Source organism: Caretta caretta, chromosome 18, assembly GCF_965140235.1.
Source record: "Caretta caretta isolate rCarCar2 chromosome 18, rCarCar1.hap1, whole genome shotgun sequence".
NCBI lineage: Eukaryota > Metazoa > Chordata > Testudines > Cheloniidae > Caretta > Caretta caretta.
In genome coordinates this window covers 15382299-15395270 of record NC_134223.1, presented here as the reverse complement: position 1 = coordinate 15395270, position 12972 = coordinate 15382299, and positions in this window count along the sequence as shown.

Here is a 12972-nt window from a genome sequence, read left to right as displayed (position 1 = left end):
TCAGAACCGGTACTAACTGGCCAGGTTGGCAGTCTTGACAGAGGCCCAAGAATGAATGAGCACCCAGAGAGAACTTTCCTCCAATCACTAAAGGTCAGAGTTGAGAAACTGGCCGAGCAACTTCTGTTCTGCCTGATACTGAGTAGGTCAATTCAGGGACTGACTTTCTTCTCTCATGCTGGTGTAAATCAGGAACAACAGGATGGAAACCAGAGAAGCTACGCCAGTGTAATAATGGGAGAGGAGGTTCTGGCCCACAAGCTCCAGAGCTGTCATGCAGCCCCTTCCATAACCACTAAAGTTGCAAGGACTTTAGATTTGTACATTTTGCAGGGCAGGAGGTCTATTTGTTCAGCACTTTTTTATGCCTTGTAAAACTGCAATGCTTTATAAATAAAGTGCCCCAAACCAGTATAGCAACTCTGTGTGTGTGTGTGTGTGGGTGTGGTTTTGTTTTGTTTTAAAGTAAGCCAGGATCCATTTGCAGCGAGAGCAGACTGAAACCTGAAACATAACTCTTAGTCAGGTGACCAGCACGGCACAAGAAGGCACGGATGTGGATTGCCAATTGCATCTCTGGCTGATGAGATAATGCATCTAAACACGTAGTAGCCTAAGTACTGTGTGTATTCATCAGAAGCTAATTGCAATCCAAAGACTTTACATACTAGTTTTAACCAATTATTTTTGCATCTGTGCTCTGACCTGAGAGCTGATGTAATATTAAAAATGCTATACCAGATGAGAATTATACAAGGGCAACATGATTTAATGACTCAGCACCATAAAAGATATGGTTTGGTTATTTATCATCTCTTGGAATCCCCATGCTGAAAATGATAAAGAGGGACGGGGAAGGGCGAATAGAAAGTAATACAGGTTCTGAAGTTTTTAGAAAACATTGGTAAAATCAACCCTAGAGTTTTAAATAATGAGTTCTCGCTAGCCAGATGGTCTTCTGGCACACAGGCAAATCCAAAATGAAACTCAAGCTGACCTGTACAATGGAGTTTACTTGAGGTGTGTCCATTGGCCAAAAACAAATAAAAGAAAAAAATCTCGAGGAAAAGTACTCAATGGCATTCAGTTACAACATCCCAGTTAGATCTATTCTCCCCTCTAGTCGGGCTGGTGTCCAGGTATTGTACCCATTCTGAGCAGCAATTAGGCTCAGTATAAAGACAGGTTTCAGAGTAACAACCGTGTTAGTCTGTATTCGCAAAAAGAAAAGGAGTACTTGTGGCACCTTAGAGACTAACCAATTTATTTGAGCATAAGCTTTCGTGAGCTACAGACTAACACTTTGATGAAGTGAACTGTAGCTCACGAAAGCTTATGCTCAAATAAATTGGTTAGTCTCTAAGGTGCCACAAGTACTCCTGCTCAGTATAAAGTATCTTGTATGTTTTCTGTAGTTCCATTCCCAATATTTGGGGGAAAGAGGGAGACAGTGTTGTGGAGGAAGGGAAGAGGAGGTACTGAGAGGGAGAAGAGAAAAGGACAAAAGAGATAGGGATGCTAAAGGACAAAGAGAAAAGAGATGATTTCTTCTACTTTTTTCCCCTCTTCTCTCTTTCCGTCTTTTTATTTTCATGGCCAAAAGAAGAAAAAAGCCCGCACACTCTTCCTCCCTCCCTGTCCATTTTGATGCGAGACATGTTGGTGAGCACGTGGTTACTAATAAATAATTGATGGCACTGTAGGATGAATTTTATGTTACTCCAAGGGGTCAAGGAGGGACTCAATGGCAGATCGTTTGTAAAAAGGCTGATGGAGCGCGTTCCTCACCTAGAGGGGGGTAGGTAGAACGGCTGCATGTGAAAGAACTGAAACGCTGGAAGAGAGGCAGGAAGCAAACAATGTGAGCCAACTATACCGGAGGTTTAAGCTAGGGCCCGGTCCTCCACACAGCTGAAATTCCATCCTTTATTTACTCGAACTCTGTCCAGCACACAGACAACTAGTGGCTGAATAATATACTGCAGGTAAGCAGTATATTATTGCTACTAAACGCTACCCCAGCCTAAATCCTCCCAGTTCTTCCTTGTTGAACTCTTGTCCAGGAAAGTTTCCTGGTTGTGATACTTTCAGCAAGAACAAGGCTAGCCCATAAAGGACTCTAAGCATCCAAGAAGGTTGCCCCATTCATTTTATTGCCCCGTTATTCTACTATCTGTAATATTTAGTATCAGTTGCTTCCTCCTGCCTGTCTTGAAGGAAGGTCACGTGCTTGGCAGTAGTGTTTATTTCTTGGGAGCCGGTAAGAGCTTGTTTTGACACACTCCACTATCTCCTTTCCCCTTCCTTTTCTGATACACCATGTAGTTTCCGTAATTGTCTTATCTGGCTGAACAGTCATAATAAAGCGTTATGTGAAGCCAAGTCCAAAGTGTCTACTATATCATCCTGTATACTATTCTATCGTAAGGATACCAGTAAAGAGCCGATTGATGTCAGAAATGCCAATAAACTTCGCTTTCCCTGTATGGATTTCTTCCTTGTAACTGGTTTATAAGCGGGAGCAAACTGTTTTTATTATGTAAACAGACATCACCAGCACCCCTCCTCCCCACTTTACAGACCTGAAATGTGAGGTTACTTTATAACAAACACCAGAGAAGAAACACTAGCTGATATACACCAGGCACGTATGTACGAGAGCACAGGTGGAAGGGCTGTTTTAGTGTTTACGGTGAGCTATTGTAAGCAATATTTATGCTATACAGTCCTGATGACTTGAAAATAAGCTGCATTTGGCTCTTCTGCATAAGGATGAACTGGCTGTATTTACATTTGATTTTGGTCTGGACACAAATCCACGTCCAGGAACGCACTTAAACGCTCTCCTGATTTGGGGCCTATAATGCTTTGGGCCAGATCCTCAGCCTAGCTCCACTGTCTTCGATTCTACACGTTTACAGAGCCATCCATCCTGCTCTCAAGATCTCTTATGTGGCAGGCATCTCAGTGGAGCAAATTCCTCCTCTTTCTCCTCAGGCAGAAGCACACCACAGCTGCTGCTTTCAGAGCTATGGCAGGATTTGCCTTTGTCTTTGTGATGGAGATAAGAGTGTACAATTGTTTGTGAAAGCAATCCCCAAAGAGACTGAGTCTGACAAGTTCACTTTGAAGTGTGGTTACAGCTGTGATGCAGTTCTCTATTTATTCTCTCCCTGTGACTTCAGATCAAATTAACCTAGTTTACAAGTCAGAAGATGAGATTTCAGCTTATTACCCCATACCCTGGCTCGGTCAGGCCACCCAACTATGGCTGAGGGCACCTGGGTAACGAAGACTCTGCAATTGCCTTTTAGCTGACAATTTGAACGCAGCAGCCCAGAATCACTGTCCCACCATGATACTGGCTCTGCTGAGCCTACAGAGCAGATAACAGCTTGGTTTTGTCAGCCAAATGATATGACACAAATGCCCTGGGGCAGATTTGTTGAGCAAGAAGCTGTCATTTATCTCTAGCTGCCCGTGGATGATGTTTGGTGGCTTTTTTTATTTTATTTTGTAAAGCTCTTTGTTAACCAGTCATGGAATGACTGAAGTTCAAGATGGGAGACATTTGGGGAACTGAAATCCCCTGTCCCCATACGACACTGTTCCCAACACAAAGGTGCTTTAGCCAGAATTACAAAGACACAGCTTCCATTTGAAAGCAGACCACTCCTGTTTTACTGTAGCATCCGTTGACCCAAAGGAGCTCAGTGCCCAGTGGCAGCATTGCTGAACCAGCGTACCCAAGCGCAAGTGAGCTGCATTCTCATCTGGCTGGCAGGTTGAGCCTGTGGTATCCGCATTCAGTTAGTTCTAATCAACCAAACCCCTCATTGCCAGCAATGGAGAGAAGTTTTCATGCGGGTAGGAAGCAGAAGGTAGCATGATTCAGGGAGAACGGGTACACCCTGCAATTGTGGCAGTGAGAATGGCTGACAAAATTGCAAGAAAGTTAAATATTACTGAACCTCATGCACATCAGATGATACTGCTTATTGCCTACGCCTTATCTAAAGAACCAGCCAGAGCAGGAGAGCTACGGGATTCTATCACAGCTATCTAGGACGACTGTTATTGCTCGCGCCAAAAAGGCAAACAACTTCATTGGTATAAGGGTGGGACACACTGGATAGTTGGTAAGAGATTAATCTTTATATCCTGTCCCCAGTCATATAACCCCTGTCACATGGCAGTGGTCATTGTCCATTGGCCAATGTCATCCAGTATTTTGTTTTCTCGCTCATACTGCTCAATACATTTTGGGACATCATCCACCTTCAGATGCCTTTTCAGCTTGGTATGAGTTGTAGTTGAAGCTTCTGAGGTTTTTGTTGTCATGGGTCTGTCTTTCCCCTCCAGATCAGTGCTTTGGAAAAACCAGGAATGCAGCTATATTTTATACCGAGCTTGTGCGTGCTTAGCTAGGACTTGAAGAGTTTACTGTGGCTACCCGGGTTGTGTAGAGATGATCACACAGGCTCTGGTTATTCACTCTAAGGCTGGGATTGTCAAAAGAGCCTAAAGGAATTAGGAACCCAAGTTATTTGATTTATGGAGCTTCCAGCACCTTGGCAGATAGAAGGGCTTCGGGCTTCACCCACAGCTTAGTTCTCAAGGTTTGATAGGCTTCTCCTAGTCAGAGCTGGGCTCCGCTTCCCAGAACCACAACTCTTAGTGAGTGGATGGGGGGATGATTGACAGCTCAGTTCAGGAGAGGTCCAGGACTGGACAAGCAAGGCTGAGGAAGATGTAGTGGCAACTCTGCGAATAGAAAATGTACAAAGCACTAATTTAGGTCTCACACAAATGGTTGCTAGGCCATTATCTCATGCGGACATGGGCTCCGCCAACCAGGAAGAATCTCACACGGGGCCAGTGTTGCAAAAGCACAGAAAGAACAGTGGAAATATTTGTTGGCCAAAACCAGGGGACAGAAGAATTTCAACAGATAGAGAAATAAGGTTTAGAATGACTTTTCCTTAGTTCTCTATGATAATCCTTAGCTCTTCTACAGCACTTTTCACCTTTAGATCTCCAAGTGCTTTATGAAGAACGTTACGACCCCTGAGTGACAGTCAGTATCGTTACCACGTCTGTGCACAATCAATCTGAAATGTATTCACGCAGTGGCCGGTCTACCACCACATACCCACAGTATCTCCTGCAGCACCCAGACGATAAGATGCCTAATGCCAAACCCTGTAGGCTAGAGTCAGGCAAAACACCCCATGAGCCATACTTGCAGCCTTAGCTCAGTCTTGTCACTATCGCAGCAGGTGAGCCTGTCCATGCGCAGACAGCTAGCGACGGGTGTGCTAAGACGACATGATGCAGAAACCCAGTGTGCTGAATATGGCATAGACTTGCCTAAACCCATGAAGTCGCAGTACTCTATACCTCTGTCAGTCTGTAGCCTGCCACATAGCCAATCCCACATTGTGGGGCTCTGGTCAGTGCTTCTGAAAACAAACAGCATGCTGTTGTGACCTGGATACCTACACCCATGGGCGTGCTGGCTAAGGTTCCTCCCCGCCCCATATCTACACCCCATTTTAAGAAGGGGCATTCAAATAAAGGGTCTGGCTCTAGTATGAGTCCATGTGACCCCCCATACAGATAGAAAATATTTGGTATAACCTGTGCAGCCAAAGAGCCTGATCCAAAGCCCATCGAAGTCAATGGAGCATCAACTTCTGATTGGGTTTTTGGATCAGCCCCTAAGAGACATGACATTTGCTCAATATCAATAAGTGGCCCTGAGATCCTGAAGGCTTCTTGGTGGCCTGGCCTCCTTCTCATGGAACATTAACCGGTAGTATTTTTGCTTTCAATGAGTCACGTTTCTTTTCTCCTAGTTGTTTTTCTCTTGTAATAAGATTGGGGAGGGAGGGGGGGAACTTGTCCGTATTGTCTGTATCTGTGTCCCGCTGCCCTCTGCTGCATGGAACTGGAACTGTTCAGCTGCGTGTCATAGGCCATGTTCTGCAGGACAGCATCTCCAGTGGTTTGAGCTTTTGGAACAGAAGGCCAATCATACAGTATCATGTAGCCACAGTGTGCAGTGCAGGGAAAAGGGTAAAGCGCTAGGTGGCAGACTGTGGTTTTGTTGCACTATCTGTGCGGTGCTCTGGTGTCTAGATGTGTTTTTAACCACCTGATCTAAAGCCCGTTGACATCAAGGGACACACTTCCATTGTCTTCAGAGGACTGTGGATCCAACCCTAAGCTTATCTGTGTAGGCACTTATATTGAATGTGCAAATTGATGTCCCATTGGTAGCAAAGCACTTGCTGAAAAAAGAAAGGGGGTGGGGAGTAAATAAAAGGATATCCCCTGAGGGTTTGAAACACAGTTTATTGCAAATGCGCTTGCAGCCTGTGGTGCATGCAGGTGGGGTTGCAAATGTCAGACTGCTCTGAGGTAGTGTTGGGGACAGTCTCACGACACGATCATGCATCCTCCAGATAATGCAGCTCATCTCCCTAGTAGGGCATTTTGGCTGAATTAGTTCTTGGCTTTAAAGCTGTTGCCAATTGCCATTATAGGTGAGAGCCTGGAGTCAAGTGTGATTTGCACAAAGGCTCCAGGCTCATTTCTAATCCCAGGCAGGCACATGCTGCTGTTTTGAAAACCCATCCAAACCCTGTTTACCTAGAATAACTACATTGACGGGCACCACCAACACAGCCACATCCAGCATCTGATGAAGTGGGTTCCAGCCCACGAAAGCTTATGCCCAAACAAATTTGTTAGTCTCTAAGGTGCCACAAGGACTCTTCGTTGTTTTCACATTGACTCTGGAAGAGTTTCCAGGCTGTCTCCACCGTTCCTCTATTGCCTTAAAGATGTAGGCTTGGGAAGATGGTCTCATTCTAGTGAAAACTTTGGATCCAGGTCTAGTGTCTGGATTTCCACTTTGGGGCTCATCTCCTTAAGAAAACTGTGGGCTATAGCTAATAATGATTTTACGGCTGGTGTGAGTGTAGGTTTGACCCATTAAAACTGACAACAAACCTCTGTGCTTAGATGACTGTATTCAGCGGCGGAGATGACAGGACTGGAGCATGGACAAAGGAATTGAGAGGGAAGTACTTTCCCTTGCAAAATATACAACTGTATAGTTTAGATAAGCCATTTTCCTCCACGCTGCATTGAAATGGGGGTGGGCAGAGAAGGAATATACCTCATTCTAGCCAGGTAGGAGCCTGTCTAATTAAGCACCTCACTTTCATCTAAGGGACTGACTGATGGCAGCGGTGAGGCTAGGATATTAAAGACAAAGATAAAAGCGCTCCGTAATTAAAAAGCCCTTGGCTGCCTTGTGTGGGCGTCCTGGATTTGGCCGCTAGCCAATTTCGATGCAGGTGGCAGGCTCTGGGTTACTCTGGTGTTCCTCCAACAGGCCCGGGATCTACGTCATGGCCTCCTGCACCTGGAGAATTCAGGTGCAGCGCTGCACTGGGGGTTCTGCCGGTCTTGGAACTAGGCCTTTATGCACTAGCGAAAGCTACAGCCTGTTGCGACTCGAGGGCTGGGAATGGTGTCTTTTAGCTCTAGGTCACCAGTTCAAATCTGACCTAGACAGCACTGCTCATGCTGTCTCTATGCTGTAGCTAGTGAGACTGTAAGTCTCCATGGCCTGCCAATCATTCCGGCACCGTTCAGCAATGCTAACTGAACAGCCGTAGTTAATTATTATTCATCAATTTCCGAGGCGAACAGCACGCATCGTAACTTAGTGATTGTGTGACAGATTAAGGCAAGCGCTGAACTGTTTTCAGTATTTGACAACCTCCTACAGCAGTGGAAAATTAGCCTTTTGTTTCCTCCTCCTTTTTTATTACACAACATCAAACAAGGAAATTAAATACCTCACCACCACTGTTGGAATAGTATTTGCAACTACAAGCCAGGGAAATCAAAGTCCGGGTTGATGCTCCAGTCTTACAAATGCACTGTTGGGGCTTTAAGGCAAGAGAGAGATTGCAAAGGGGTTTTTTCCTTTGATATTACCTGGAAGATGAGCGAAAACTCTGTTGTCATTATAACCTTCCTGGATCATTTATTAATCAGCATTGGTGGGGGCAGGGGCAAGCTTGGGGGAAGGGGGCAATGTTCCCTCTAATTTTTGGCAGGCCCGGTGTACAAAAAATTTCTTCTGTGCAAATTTTTGACAGGCTGTGTGCGCAAAAACTTTCTTCCGTGAACATTGTTGTCCTTCTGTGTAAATTTTTGAGGGCACGGTGTTTCGCCATGTGTGCGGGGTTTCAGATCTGTGGGTGCACACGCACAGCTTAGCAGGACCAGTGGCTGGGGCAACAGTTATGAGGAAATGTCAAGAAAAAATTACACTTGGTTTCTGAGTAGCAGCCGGGTTAGTCTGTATCCGCAAAAAGAACAGGAGGACTTGTGGCACCTTAGAGACTAACACATTTATTTGAGCAAAAGCTTTTGTGAGCTAAAATCCACTTCATTGGATGCATTTATTCTTATTGGAAAACAATGGCTGAGTGCTGTTACCCTCCAAGCCATGTATGCGACTGAGGGGCCTGATAGAGACTGAATTGTATCTTGGTATGAACAGCCTGAATGTATCACTGAGGCCTAGTTGGTGCCATACCCCCATCCCAGCTCAGGGCTGCGGCTAAGTGTACCCCGCCCCCTCCACTCCGGGAGAAAGCAAGTGCATGGCCTTCAGTCCTGTGTGCATAGACCAGCAGTCCCCAAACTTTTGACGGTTGACCCCCCCCCCCCCCGCATCTGCAGGCTCCATTGTGGGGGAGGGGGAGGAAATGCTGGATGGGGTAAGGAGGCTGCGGCTGGGGCTGCAGCTGTGAGTGGGTCTGGGAGCAGGGCTGTGGCCTGGGGCTAGGTATGCCAACTTTCTAATTGCAGAAAACCGAAGGCTCTTGCCCCACCCCCCCTCATGCCATGTCGCTCCCCCACGCATGCACTCACTCATTTTCACTGGGCTGGGGCAGGGAGTTGAGGGGGGGGGGTGAAGGCTCCAGTTGGGGGTGTGGGCTATGAGATGAGGGGCTTGGGTGGGCAGGAGGGGGATCCAAGCTCGGGGGGGGGGGCAGGCGGGTTTGGAGTGTGGGAGGGAGCTCCGGGGAGGGGTTGGGGAGGGGAAACAGGCTCTGGGGTGGAGCCAGAACTGTGGAGTTCAGGCTGTGGGAGGGGGCTCTGGGCTGGGGCAGGGGTGCAGGAGGAGATGCAGGGTGTGGGTTCTGGGCAGCATTGACCTCAGGTGGCCCCGGCATTTCCTGGCATGGAGGAGGCAGCAGCATGTCTCTGCAGCTCCTAGGTGGAGGGGCAGCCAGGGGGCTCCTCATGCTGCCCCCCGCCAGCAGGCATCGCCCCTGCATCTCCCATTGGCCATGGTTCCCGGCCAATGGGCACTGCGGAGCTGGAGGGACATGCCAGTCACGTCCCAGGAGCTGGGCATGCTGCAGCCAACTGGACTTTAGCAGCCCGGTCAGCTGTGTTGACCGGAGCCTCCAGGTTCCCTTTTTGACAGGGCATTCTGGTTGAAGACCAGATGCCTGGCATCCTTCTCTGGGGCCACAGCTGGGAGTGGGACTGGACCAGAGATGGGAGGGGGTGGGTGGCTGGCCCTGGCCCCACTGTGCCTCCCCTGGACAGTCCTCCACACCCCTCGCAGGGGGAGGGTCCCCCACTTTGGGGACCGCTGGCGTAGCCCTAAGGTGCAGTAGAAGGATAGTTTAGTGGTTAGGGTGCTAACATGGGCTGCTCAGCCACAGGCTTTTGCCGGGACCTTGGGTAACCAATTTAACCTCCTTGAGCCTCTGTCCCTACAATTTTCAGAGTAACAGCCGTGTTAGTCTGTATTCGCAAAAAGAAAAGGAGTACTTGTGGCACCTTAGAGACTAACCAATTTATTTGAGCATGAGCTTTCGTGAGCTACAGCTCACTTCATGGGGTTCATAGCACTGCCCCGGCGCACAGGGGTGGTGTGAGGAGGAATACATTCAAAATTGCGAGGTGCTCAGATATTACGGGGCTAGAGCCCTGCAGAGATACAAAATTCATATCCGCGGCTGCAGCTGTCTGTGGAGTTGCTGCACGGCTCTAGCGAGCATGAGCGAGACCACCAGGGCCACGGCCAGGGACCAGGCCAGGAACCGCAGCGGCGAAAGCAGCAGCATGTCTGGCCTCTACCAGTAGCAGCCAATTCCCAGCCTCTGCATCTCCTCCGGGGTGGACATCCTGCCGCCCCGCCCTGCCTACTGGGGCAGGCCCCAGGCTCGCAGCTGTCCCTGGTCACAGTAGCGTGTGCAAGTGGCTCACCTGCTTCCGAACAGGAGCTGCACACCACTGGGTGAAAGTTTCCATGCCCATAATGCTGCTATTTAAATGCAAATCACAAGATGAGCCATAAAGTACAAGCTGGTTCCCTATGGCGCTGCAGTGTATCGAACGCCTCAAAGCACCATGCTCTATTGTTGGTTCTTTACCCCTTTTCGATGTTTCTGCTGTTTAATTACTAACGATACCATCCACTTCAGTCTAGCAGCAAAGCCCAGACATGTCTCCCCTCAATTACACGCCACAGAAACACTGATTAGTTTACAATTTACTAAGGTCAGCCGGCAGGCCTGTGGGCAGACCCAGAAATACAAGCCAGGTCGTCTGAGGCCCCGTCCAGTGCTCTAGACGCCGCCTCCACAACCATGTTGTCAGAGTTTTGGAAAGCACTAAATCCGCCTGCTTCGGGCTATATGTCGAATGTAATGACCTGTGTTATACAAGCAGTCAGACTAGATGAGCTAATGGTCCCTCTGGCCTTAAAAAAAAACCCTATGAAACTAATGGGGATTAGGCGGACCCATTTTCTCCGAGGGCAGGTTAACCCATAATCCACTGCAGCTTTTCTTGCACCTACCCTGAAGCAGCTGCTACCCGCCGTTGTTGGCCACAGGCTAATGAGACAGCTGGCCCTCAGGGCTAATCTAGCCTGGCAGTTCCTGCATTCCAAACAGAAGAGTCTCCATTTTGTCTTTTGTTAGACCTTACCCCTGAACTTTGTCTGTGCTGTGCTTGGCCCATGCCCATGTACAGGCGGGGGGAAGAGGGGTGGCGGGAAGTCACACGCAGCTATGTCAGGGGTTGTGGTCTATTTTTTTTCCTAGTGGGACTAGCATCTTAGCAGGCCAATGACACCTCCCCTGCCCTCCCAGTCACTACGCCCAGACCCCCGCTCCTGGGTGTATCAACGGCCTTCTGCCAAACGCAGCCATTGCTCACTAGGCACGTAACCCAGCCAGCTTTAATACCAGCACAGCGGTTCAACAGGTGCCTTCGCCTTTCTACGGCGAGTGCGGCTCCAGATTTGTATTTAGAGCTGACCCTCGGCCACGAGCTAGCTGGAGCTAGACCAGGCCTGAATGTACTTAGCCACGGTGGTATGAGCGGTCTTTTTATCTCTGATGGCAGGTGCGCTGGGTTTCCCTGAGATAGGCAATGCGCTGGTGCACAGTAACTGTGCGGGCGATTTGCTGCTTGAGGAGAGTTATTGTGAGGAACCAGTGATAAAGGGGCCCAGTGCTTGGGTAAATATTGCCTTATGCTGATGTAGATAAAGACCAGGACTCAGTTTAGCACCACAGGGGCAGGATTTTCTGAGCTGAGTATTTATGTCAGCGGTGGCTCGTCTCTCACTGTGCACAGGGCCAAAGGTTCTGTGCTAATCCCTCGGATTCCTGCACAGTGAAAGCTCAAGGCACTACCCCCATGGCCCTTATTGAGGGGGGGGTGCAATAGGTGAGAGTCGAGATAAACATTCAACAACTTCAGTGCTTCCAAAATGCCAGCCGGGGTCAGTTTATGGGCCAGCGAATCGCCCCCAAATTCAGCCACATGCCAGGGCCAAAAGAGAGGATAAAGCTGGTTACTGAATGGGTTTTTAGGAGGATGTTTAGAAAAGGCATCTTAGCTGTTGCTTGGGGCTTTCTCTGAACGGCAAAGGATGGCTAAAGCACCTTTTAATCCAGCTGTGCCCTGGAGCTAACCCTCTCATTTGAAAGCCCAGGGGCGAGTGACAGAATCTTGCTTGCTCCCAGTCCAGCTGCAGTCCAGGAGTTCTGCACACTCCATCCATACACACAGGTGGGGGAAGAAACACAGAATGGTGGCTTCATGCTTTTGCAGAACCACTAGTCGTACCCTAACAGTGCCTCGGACTGCAGTGCTTTTGGGTTGGCTCTCTGCACACCCCCATCCCCTCACCAGCCCCCGTGCAGCAGTACACCACCACTGCCAGCTGCAACTCCCATGCCCGCTGGCTTCTACAATCTGCCCTTAGTAGTGCCCTAGCCAGGGATTACAGAGTCCCCATTGTCTGTTTTTTCCCTACATGAGCATTTGCTGCCTAGAACAAGTGGCTTATTGCTTCCGCACGTGGTGAACTTTCCCATATGACTAATCAGGGCCCACAAAGGCTGAGGCTTATGCTGGTTTGAGGGTTTTCCACTGTCTACGGGCATGGCTTGCTGGCTTTGACATGGAATGTGAGACGCATCACTCGTACGTGCTTGTGTGATGCAGTTCCCCCCCACATCATTCAGGCCTGTGTGATTATTCTGGTGTTTACCAAAATCCCAGTAAAGACTGTTGGAGGAGAAGGTATACCCTGATGCACCATGTGCTGCATGCCCTGCAGCGAGCCAAGCCATTGATTTATGGTTCTGTGACACAAAGTGCAGGAAGCTGACCTTCAGGTAGCACCCACTCTCCCCGTAGGAATTTCACCAGTAAATCACTGACCTTTCTGTCAATAATTCCTGCATTTTTAATAAGTCAAAGAGTGGCACCCAGTTCTTGCTGCTTCGCGCACTGTCCAGCAGCGGCATGAGGGGAGGAGGGGGAGAAGGAGGTATGAAATCCTCTGGGGCTGGCTGTTACTATTACCTCTAAAATGTCTAATAATACCCAGCTCTTAGCAGTAGA